Here is an 11,919-nt window from a genome sequence, read left to right as displayed (position 1 = left end):
AAGTGCTTTTCCCCAGTGCTGCATCGCATTCTCCTTCCAGAGAATTGCTCATGCATCTCACTTTCTACACTAGAGTCTTCCAAACTGTTAAGAGAAATCTGACTTCATGGGGCCTTTCAGATCCAGGAAGTCATCCATTCAAGAATAATTACTCTATTTCTCAACTAAGAAAAAAAAAGCAAACAATAAACTGAAAGAAATGAACATCAACCATTCACTCTCCGGCACAGAATATAAATTTTTTAAGACTTTTCATTTATTTCAAAGTCAAAGTTACAGAGAGAAAGGGAGAGACCTTCCATTCACTCCCTATGTGGCCACAATAGCCAGATCTGAGTTAGGCTGAAGCCAGGAGCTTCTTTCAGGTCTCCCACATGGGTGCGGGGGCCCAAGCACTTGGGCCATCTTCCACTGTTTTCCCAGGTCATTAGCAGGGAGCTGAATTGGGAGTGGAGCAGCCAGGACATGAACCAGCACCCATGCGGAATGTCCGTGTCCCAGGTTGTGATTCTATCTGCTATGGCACAAAGTCAACCCCTAAATTAAAGTTTTGATATGAGGAGAACATAAGCATTTTTCCCCCCAATCAAAGATGCTCTATCCTTAGGTATCTCAAACTGCAAATGAAAACATTGAACATTGAAAACAGAATAGTGTCTTCAATAATTAACTATCAAAATATGTTCAGTCATTATTATTCTTTAGAATTAGTTATAAAAACAATTAAAATTACCCTGATATTTTTAATCTAGAAAAAATGAGGTAAACAAACTTTTAGGTGTTTCAACCAAATTATTTGTTTATCATATTTTTATGACACTTAATTTTACTTTTCAAAGAATATCTATTGATTTGGTTAACCATGTAGTATTGTGAAATTAAAATCTGAAAAGGCAATTTAATGTGAAATTAATTTCCATTCACTGAAAACTATGGTACCCAAATAAAAGGATGAAAACATATTAAGAAAGACAACATAAGTTAGAGATAGACTTTATCTAAATTTTTTCCCATAGCCTTCCATTACTGTGTGCTTGAAGTGGTATCCAAAATAGTTTGTGTTAGAAGGGATATCAGAAAAACTTAAAAAAATAATGAGTAAAGTCTTATTTCTTCCCTCTACAATCTACAACTTTAGAAAATAAAACTCCCCTTGTTTGCTTGATAAATGGAAAACACTAAGTCCAGGAGATTATTTGAATTTTTTAAATTCAAATAGCAAACTGTCCTTGCTGTCGCAGTCATTTGGTAAATGAACCAATGGATAGTTAATCTCTATCTCTGTCTCTGTCTCTCTACCATATAATAAATAATTAAAAATAAAACTTCTAATAATTTTATTTAAGTTATACAAGTTTCATGCATTTCATATATACAGATTTAGGAACATGGTGCTGCTTCCTTCCATCCTGCTCATGCTCCCACACTTCTTTCTCCTCCCTCTCCCATTCTCATTCTTAATTTTTACAAAGATCTACTTTTTAAAAAAAGATTTTTTTATTTATTTATTTTAGAGGTAGAGCTAAGACAGTGAGAGGGAGAGACAGAAAGAAAGGTCTTCTTTCCGTTAGTTCACTCCTAATTGGCCACAATGGCCGAAGCTGCGCCAATCCGAAGCCAGGAGCCAGGAGCCAGATGCCTCTTTCCCAGTATCCCATGTGGGTGCAGGGGCCCAAGGACTTGGGCCATCTTCCACTGCTTTCCCAGGCCATAGCAGAGAGCTGGATTGGAAGAGGGGTAGCCGGGACTAGAACCAGCGCCCATATGGGATGCTGGCGTTGCAGGTAGAGGATTAACCTACTGCACCATGGTGCCAGCCCCAAGATCGACTTTCAGTTTATTTAATGATCTTAAAGTTAACCCAACACTAAGGAAAAGAGTTCAACAAATAGTATAAAGAAAAGAAAAAAAACACTGTTCCTCAACAGAAGAGACATGGGCTATAAACAATATAAAATGTTCAAAAGCAGTAAATATTCAAAGTGATAGAACTCCTATTTCTGGATACCTGCTATTCCCTTTGCACATAGATATAAGGAAACTAATTTAGTTTCAACTAAATTAGAAAACTTTAGAAAAATATTTTTCTTTTGACCTATGATAATGTGAGGACCATGAACCCACTATTCATGCCCTGTAAATTGTATGAGACAATCCACAAGAACTGTCCTTCTAACACAGTTAACTCTGATCAATAACTCACAGCTGCCTAGATATTTTGTTGAGAAAGATGCTGAAATCATGCAATGATTAAATATCAGTAGAAAATACCTGCAGGATCACAAAGCTACAGTGATGCTCCAGGTATTTTAAGTATTTGAAATACATTTTTCCTGAGCTGTTACCTTGCTTAGGTTAGAAATCTGTTACCACCCAGATTAGAAATCACTTTCATCATAAAAAATGACAGTACAGATTTGACATGACTCAGATTTTATATGAATTAATATCTGTATAAAACTATTGAGGGGACAGTGCTGTGACGCAGCAGGTTAAAGCCCTGGCCTGAAGCACCAGCATCCCACTTGGCCACCATATGGCCACTGATTCTAGTCTGCTGCTCCTCTTTCAAACCAGCTCTCTGCTATGGCCTAGAAAAGCAGTAGAAGATGGCCCAAGTCCTTGGGCCCCTGCACACGTGGGAGACCTGGAAGAAGCTCCTGGCTCCTGGCTTTGGATCGGCTCAGCTCTGGCAGTTGCAGCCATCTGGTGAGTGAACCATCGGATGGAAGACCTCTCTCTCTCTGTCTCTACCTCTCTCTGTAACTCTGTCTTTCAAATAAATAAAATAAATATTTTTAAAAAAAACTATTGAATCAACTAATAGCTAGTAATTATAATAAACCCTAAATCTGCAATGTAAATCTAATGATAATGTGAAGTGATCTGTGAAATGAATGTTTACAAATACTCTACAGTTAGAAACATGCATCTATTTTACTTTTCCACTAATTTTTCAGATCTTTAAGTGAAATAATGAAAAGTTTCAAAGGGAGTTAAATGAAAATTCAATGGATCCCAATATTCCTCTATGTCCATATTATCCAAAATTAAACAATTTTATAAGAGAGGTAGAACAGCAGTGATTGTTTAATGCAAATTCTGAAGTTAGATTTCAGTTGCAGCTCCATTGCAAGTTTATGAAAGTAGACAAACTTAATAGACTCATTCTGTCCCAATTTCTCTGTTAATGAATTTAATAACTATGCCTACATGAGAGAGACAATGTGAGGATAGAGTTTGGACTTATTTGATGATGGTGGTGGTAATGTTGATGATGACAATGACAACTTCTATACAAATACTTTTATCCTTTTTTGAGGATAGGAGGGATAGTAATATACTTTATAATATCAACTATTAATGTGGAAGTTATGACAAGTAATATAATTTTGAACTTGCAATCATTATAAAAATTCTTCATGTTACCTGAATTATTATTCTTGATGTCACTCATATATTATTAAAACTAACTACAAATTAAATAATTATCCTCTTGAATGTAATTCCTTTAAAAATAAGCTATTTCAACATGTTAGTTTTCTCCATGAGTTGAAGTACTAAAAATCTGATGTATTATGGAAAAAATTAAACTATGAAACATTCATTAATAATCATATGTGACAAACTTAATTGGATATATGTATATATTATGTACATATATATTTTATTTTATGACTAGACTTTAATAATTCTTAAGTGACAGAGATGAGATTAGTCTGTTTACTGAGCTTACACCAGGTCTCAGAACACATAATTGGGGCACAAATATCACTTGACTAATTTAAGGACTATATTATAAGTAAGAGCTTTCATGCATTCATATATAATAAGACTTCTGATGGGTTTGCTGATATCAGCTATGTACTGATCATTCATTCATGATATCATTAGTAAAATATACTTGTATCAATAATAAAGACCAAGGTTTGTCAGGCACTTATGTGCCAGAGAGAGAGAGAGAGAGAGAGATCTTTAATCTGCTGGTTCATTCCCCAAATAACTGCAACATCTGGGGTTGGGCCAGGCCAAAGCCAAGTGCCAGGAGCCTCATCCTGGTCTCCCATGTGGATGCAGGGGCCATAGGACTTGGGTCATCCTCCACTGTTTTCCCATTTGCATCAGCAAGGAGCTAGATCTGAAGTAGAGCATTCAGGACTCGAACTGGTGCCCATATGGGATGCCAGCACCACAGGTGGTGGCTGAACCTTTTATGCCACAATCTATGTCCCAATTTATTGTGTTTTAAATTAAGGAGAGAATAAAAATGAATAATATTATTTGTATACATTAAATAATTTAATAACATTTATTAACTATGGGTCTAATCATATTTACAATAATATTTTAGTATTTTGTGATTCAGTTTTATTAATAAAGTTAGGTCATGCAAATCATTCAGATTATTACTTGTAAACCATAAAGGTATATTTTTCATTTCAATTGAAATTAGAAAGCTAAACTAAAAAGATTTACTTCAGCTCCCTGGTAGGATGTCCTTGTCCTGGGTAGGGACAGGGAGATCTCCAGAAGAGCTGCGGATCACACAGACTCTCAGGGCAGAAGGCATTTCACAATCCTGTGGTCTGTAACAGCGCTGCTCACAGGGCAGGATGGTTTCTGAGGTCCCAGTAAGCAAGAATCTCACCAGGAAGGGGGCCCCTTAAATATGATCTCATATACCAACTGTCCAAGGACTCCCAGAACCTTCTCTAATACACGCTTCTTTTTTGAGGGGCAAAAACAAATACTCCTTTCCAAAAAAAAAAGTTTGCTTTTCTCCAAGTGACTTTGGTCACCTTGCCTTTCTCCACATCCCACCTTCCTTAGCCCCTTCTCCAACTAGTCCACACAGTTTAAAACTCCAAAAAGCTCTGTTCAAAATGCATCTTTGACCTCCGGATATTAAACATTTGTGTTGTTAAATTTTTTTAAAAGATTAGAAAGAAAAAGAAGGGGAAAATCATTAGGCTTCAATTTTTTTTTTTACTTTTGGGAAAGTGAGAAGCAAAAATAGTGTTCTTTTAATGTGATTAAGAATTAAATAGTAAATTACATAGAATTTTAAGAATGCCTTAAATGTTTTTATCACTAAACCGTGTGGCAGAATCTATATGATCCTGTTTTTCTACAAGCAGTCTTCATTCTGGGTATATATATTTTAAATGAATAGTTAAATTATTTTTCTATAAATAGTACAGAAACAAAAACAGCAAATTTATTAAAATTATAACAACCTAGAAAAATGAAGTAATGTGCATAAATTTACTGGATTATATCTACTATAATTATTAACTCTCATTACCTAATTATAAGAATTAAGAACTTTAAATATATTACTTATAGTGCCTGTTTAATGCACTTCAAATTAGTCCTAAAAATAAATATATTAATTTCTGTATAATGTAAAGTTTGGATAAATAGGAATGTGCTACTAGTGTACACTTATCAAGGTTTTTAATTAAATTTCAATTGGAAATTAAATTCTCTTTGTTTTAGGTTAATAGGTGATTTATAGAGAAACCAAGATTCATCCTTCAGATTTATCTAAGTATAGCAACCTAATCTGATTTTCCAGGACACCATATTAAGTCCCTAATCCCAAGTTAATTCTATGTTTCATTGGTTATTTTATTCGGTATTCATATTTTGTTTTGTTTTCATGCAATATGTGGTAGAGAACATCTTTCTATAAACATATGATTTCCTTACCTATTCATATTTAAAATATACAGTTCAGGATGACTGACAGGATTACCAGGTCTAGGCTGCTACAAATGCCTTAGCTTTTTGTTTAGTAATTGTGAAATTTAAACCATTTGGAAATTTTATTCTCTGAAATATTCTTCATCAGGTCAACTAACAAAGAAATTAAAAAACTAAAAGTATCAGAAAATATACATAATTTTAAATACAAAATAAAAAGAAATTTAAGTAAGAAATATTTCAACAGTATAAATTCTCTACATATACCAGGATAACATTATGAACAACTCATTTTTTAAAAATTATGTTTCTGTGTTATCATATAATATTTTGTTATATGTAGACATTGAATATTTCCAATCAAGCTAACTGTATTTATCTCCCCAATAATTCATTTGAATAAAATTGCTAACCATAACTATAAATCCAAGTTTCAAAAAATTAACATAAAATTATATACTATAAAAACTAACTCCTAAATTCAGATAAATAATTAAGCCATGTGAATTAGATGTTTATATAACAAATCAAAATATTAATTATTTACTAACCTCCTAATATTCTTACTAGTATTTGTTATAGTATCCTCCCTTGAAATATTTGAGTTCCATTGTTACCATGAGATCACAGTTATCTTCTGTAGAAAATATTCCATTCAATAAAGCTAAATTGGTTTTCTCTGTTGCCTGCTTGCAAAAAAAAAAATCTGCTTTCAGCTTTTTGCTTTCTGTTTCCATGCCTTAGTTCTCTAAAACAATCTTGGCTAGTTTGCCCCATATTTAAAACAATTCATACTCAACAAATTGAACCCCAAACTGCTGCCATTTGTATTGCACAGAAATCTTCAACATGTCTTTGTGGCTTGTTCCAGTCCAGTGCTCAAATTGTACCTCCTGATCAGATCTTCCACAAGTCATCCCCCAACAAAAATGCAGTGACTTTAATTCACCCTGTAATATGCAAGTTTGTACTCCCATTCCACACATCCATATTTTACAATGCTTTTCGTCTGACCTGCCTAAAGAACTCTTACTCGTTTCAAAATCAGCTCAAGCATTTTCTTCTCCATGAGGGTTTGACAGCTTTGGGAAATATGCTGATCGTTTTTCACTTTAGAAATTTTAATATCCATTTGTCATTGACTTTATTGTACAGGAGTAAGTTTTCAAATGACTTAGAGTGCCTTAGTAATTATTAATATCAGTTATTCTGTATTATTTATTTCATAACTCAAATAGCTAACACAGTGCTTATCACAAAGCAGATGACCAAGAACTATATGCTGACAAAAACGAAATTAAAAGGACCTGTGCTTACATCCACATTCACTGCCATTTTTTTAAAAAACAGAACATAACAGTAGTATGATAATTCTTCATTCTATAAAACCTCAGTTGTAGTATATAGGGAATTATTTTATTTTATATATATAAGCATAATTCATATTAAAAGGCTTAAAAACATTGAAAGTTTGATGAGAAATCTGTTAAATATCACTAGTTGAACCATCTAGTTTTATTTTTAATCCAAATTTTATTTTTTAAACTTACATATCAATCTACATTCAAAATATTTGAAATATTGTGTCATAGAGAAATCATATGCAAGAAAATATAGGACAGATAATAGTTAACAACAAGCTTTTCTCAGCTGTGTATTCTTCTAAATACTTTAGCTGTATTAATTCATTTAATCCTCATGGCATGAAATAAAACAGGTACTAGTATCTCCCTATCTCCACTACAAATAAATGAATTGAAAACAGAGAAGTTTAGGGGGGAAAAAAACAGCAAAACTCTTGTCCACGATTACAAAGTGGCATGAAATAGGGTAGCCCCACTCCAGTCCCATTAGTGACATCCTCTCTACCTCCGGTGAAAGATGTAATACATATCACAAGACCCTATTACTTCTAGACTTGAACATGAAACTCATTATTTTCTTTGACTCATTGCAAACACAAAATAATTGTTGATTATTAAGATTTTAATCTGAAGCAAGTACTTAAATTAGTCTCCAAAACTCTCCTGTAAAACAGTATTTTACTATTTGCTCACGTACTAGTATGTTAACAAATACTTTTCACTGATTAACTGGATGAAGGAGAAGTGCATTGGAAATAGGTTTAGTGCAATTTAATTTTTGAGAAAAGAGAATCAGAAACTTTAGTTCAGTAGCTTGATGTCAAACAGTGATGAGAGATTTAGATATTTCCCAGTCATGATGCCTTATTTGGCTTATGAGTTACACATTAACTGAGTTTCAGTGTTTATACTTCTATAGGTAATTAAGCTAGAAAGCCTCAGATGCTTTGAGTTCTTATGTTCTCTTCAGCTGTGAAGGCACATGGTTTGCAGTATCTAGAGGAATCAGGAGAGAGCATATCTATTAAACTTTGTCTTAAATACCCCTTCATTTATTCATTCATTTAATGAATGCTCACTGCTCAATTATTATGTATCAGATTCTTTGCCAAGAGCCAGAAATACAGCAGTAAAAGATTCCTCTCCACATGAGCTTATATTCCACATCCAACAGTAACCAAATAAATATGTAAATAATGCAGCATGCTAGGTGGTGATCAGCCCTAGTTTGGATAGGCCTGTGGGTAAGTTGTCTCTGGACTAGAAACCAGAATTGAGGAAGAAGCTATGTAGATGCTTGCGGGAATGATATTTCAGGAGGAAGAAACAAGTATAAAAATGGTAACACAGGAGCATGATTGGTTGTGGATGGCATAAACAAGAGGCAGATGTGTAGGATATGAAATGAGAAAAGTCTTGTCACTCAGATCACACAGGGCCTTGTCAGCCATTTCAAGGTCTTGAGATATTCCACCTAATGAGAGGGAAAGTCACTGGAAAAACTGGGGTAGAGGATTGATGTTTTCTGATTCACCCATTTTAAACTGAATGTTCAACATTTTGGCTGCTGTGTTGAGAACAGACTGTTGGAGGCTAGGGCAGGAGAGTAGTAAGGAAAGCAGTTAGGAAACACATGTTGCAGGTCTTAAGCAAGTGATGACATCACCTGAAAGCATTGTTATACCAGGTTACACAAAGATAGCAATACATGCTTTCATCTTGCTCTCCTATTTAATAAATTAGCATGGATCTTACAAAGCCTTTCCAAAATAGAGCATTCCTAAAAATAACTTGCCCTATGATAAATGGTAAATTTTGTCATCTCCCGTATTTTTTTTTTAAAAAAGGTCTTTGGTCAATGATTGAAAAAATGAGCGTCAGCAAGGCATGGTACAAAAGTTATAAATTTGTAGTCAAACATACAGAAATTCAATCTCTTCCATATTCTAGTTGTATGAATGACATTGTCTTCACTCTTTTTGCCTTTACTCTCCAAATTTATGAAGTATAAATAATCCATTCACAAATTTAATTGAAAGCTTACTATGTTGTAGGCCACATGCCAGGATATTTAAAGATACAGTGGTAACCAAATGAACATGGTCCTTCCTCTGCAGAAGCTGAATGAGTGATAGTGGAATTAGGTAAATGTTCATGCAAATTAATACATGACTTAAACTAGGTTAAATAAATATGTAAAAATTTCAGAGACTCTCTTATGCGAAGCAAACATATAGATGATGATAATATAAATAGTGCTCACTGAATGTTTTATAGTGCAATGGTCTTCAAGTGCTTATAGAATGAACCAAGTATTTTATTTAATGATAAAAGAGCTCATTATTACTGAAAGTTTTATCTTTCTAAGAAAAAAATAAATATTAAAGTTCTTGATAAATATCTGAGAAATTCTCATCTTCTCAAAGACAATACATAAGAATGTTTACATAGCATAACAATCAGAAATGTTACATAATTTTTTTCTTTTAAGTTACTTACACACTTTAGAAAAGCTAACATGTCTTTCTAATCTTTCTTTTTTTATTATGAAAATATGTATGATCAATAAACATGTATCTATTGAATGAATGAATGAATGAGTAAATACTCTAGTATTTAAATTCATAGAGTAAGGAAAAATAATTCAAATATTAGCTAGTGACTTTCTATGGTAAAAGAACTGGAATCATTTTTCAAACACATATATTTATCAAATATGTAATCATTCCTTTAATGTGTAGTTATATTATTATTTTGGCTACTTGTTCCAAATAATCTAACAAGAAGAAATTATTTTCCTATTCAGAACAATTAAGCTATTTTTTGTCTTGACAAACTTATTAAAACTGAAAAGAACCACAGACTAATTTATATCTGACATACATTTATATGGATCTTTGTGTTAGGATATTACCTTTGTAGCTTATTAAACAGCTATTTCTGAATATTTTAATTAAATTCAATGCTTATGCTTATTCCAAAAATTAATTACTATTTTGACAAGAAGTCCTACTTTTCTATATAGTTTAAAATATGCTTTTGAATGTTAGAAAAAGAAGCTTCTGATTTGAATGTCATTAATGTTCTTTATTCACCAACAGAATTAATAAACAAAATTAATAATTTTATACATACTTAAATGCATACAGCATTCCCATAGAATGTGACAAAAACTCATGATTTAAAAAAAAGCACAAAAATCATTGTACTTCTTAAAAGTAAAATAATATTCCATATTTTAATTTTTTCAACAATATTATAATTCACTCATGCACCTGATTTGTGCAAATCCAGGTTTACAAAATCTCATATAGTGTTATAGTGGTTTTGGTTGATAATGTCTGTTAATTTAGAAGTTACTCCTCCATTAACTTTTTCATCATATTTAGTGACTGAAGAAAAAGTAATTTTTTAAAGATTTGTTTATTAATTTGAAAGGCAAAGTTACAGTAAGGGAGACACAAAGAGAGAGAGACCTTCATCTGCTTGTTCATTCCCCAAATGGCCACAATGGCCAGGACTGGGCCAGGCCTAAGCCAGGAGCCAGAAGTCAATCTGGGTCTCCTGCATTGGTGAAGGATCCCAAGTACTTGGGCCATCTCCCACTGCACATAAAATGTGAGTGGGATTGGAAGTGTAGCAACTGAGACACATATTGGTATCTACATGGGATGCCGGCAGTGGCTTAACCCACTTTGCCACAATGCTAACTTCTAGATCATTTTCTTACAGAATTTTTCATGTATGCTTTTGTTAAATGCATCAATCCATTTTTATTAATGATTTTTGTTGACAAATAAATATTACACATATTGTGCCCAATGTGATATTTGGAAATATGTATGCTGGTATAAGGGCTAAATGGAACTATCACATGCTTTACCCAAGACATTTATCATTTTATCTTACACTGTTAATAACTACAGTCACCGTATTTTACAATGGATTTCTTATTCTTTTTTTAACTTATTTGACAGGTAGAATTATAGACAGTGAGAGAGAGAGACAGAGGGTTTTCCTTCCATTGTTTCACCCCCAAATGGCCGCTACTGCCAGCGCTGCGCCGATCCGAAGCCAGGAGCCAGGGACTTCCTCCTGGTCTCCCATGCGGGTGCAGGGTCCAAGCACTTGGGTCATCCTCCACTGCCTTCCGGGGCCACAGCAGAGAGATGGACTGGAAGAGGAGCAACCGGGACAGAATCTGGCGCCCCAACCAGGACTAAAACCTGGGGTGCCGGCGCCGCAGGAGGAGGATTAGCCAAGTGAGCCGCAGCACCAGCGGATTTCTTATTCTTATTTGTCATCATGGTTCTTTCTTACATTTTTCTTCTACCACCTCTATTTCCTGTAAATATATCACTAGTTTTAGAAGCCTGAAAATATTCAGGCTCAAAATTTTTGGCAGCATTATTTAAAATTTGGGATAAAATACCTTGTGTTTTACTATATCAGAATGTTTTATCTGGTTGCCATACGTTTGATGATATAAGATTATTCAGTATATCAGATCAATATTAGAAAAATATTAGTTATTAATATTACTGAGTGTAACAGTGGTATTTTGCTAAAGCCATATATGAATGACTTAATATGATATCTACTATTTGCTACAATATACTTCAGCATGGGGAAAAATCTAAGTGCTTATGGCATGACTACAAGCAAAATTATGATAATTACTAAATCTGGATAATGGACACATGGAGATTTATAATATTATTTTGATTATTTTGTATATTTAAAATATTTACCATGAAATTTGAAAATGTGGATTGAATTTTATGATAAGTGTATGAGAAATATTTCTTTACTTGCAATAAAATGGCATATTTGAATTCATTACTTGTTA

The 11,919-nt window shown here is 33.3% G+C and overlaps 1 protein-coding gene across 3 annotated transcripts in view; it reads right to left on the bottom strand.

Moving 5' to 3' along the window:
- Positions 1 to 11,919, bottom strand: part of NEGR1 (neuronal growth regulator 1) — a 941,547-nt gene that overhangs the window by 893,459 nt on the left and 36,169 nt on the right. The gene's annotated exons all lie outside the window — the stretch shown is intronic.

Source organism: Oryctolagus cuniculus, chromosome 7 (genome assembly GCF_964237555.1).
Source record: "Oryctolagus cuniculus chromosome 7, mOryCun1.1, whole genome shotgun sequence".
Lineage (NCBI taxonomy): Eukaryota > Metazoa > Chordata > Mammalia > Lagomorpha > Leporidae > Oryctolagus > Oryctolagus cuniculus.
The sequence above is the reverse complement of the archived record's forward strand: the minus strand, read 5'-3'. Positions and strand labels throughout refer to the sequence as shown.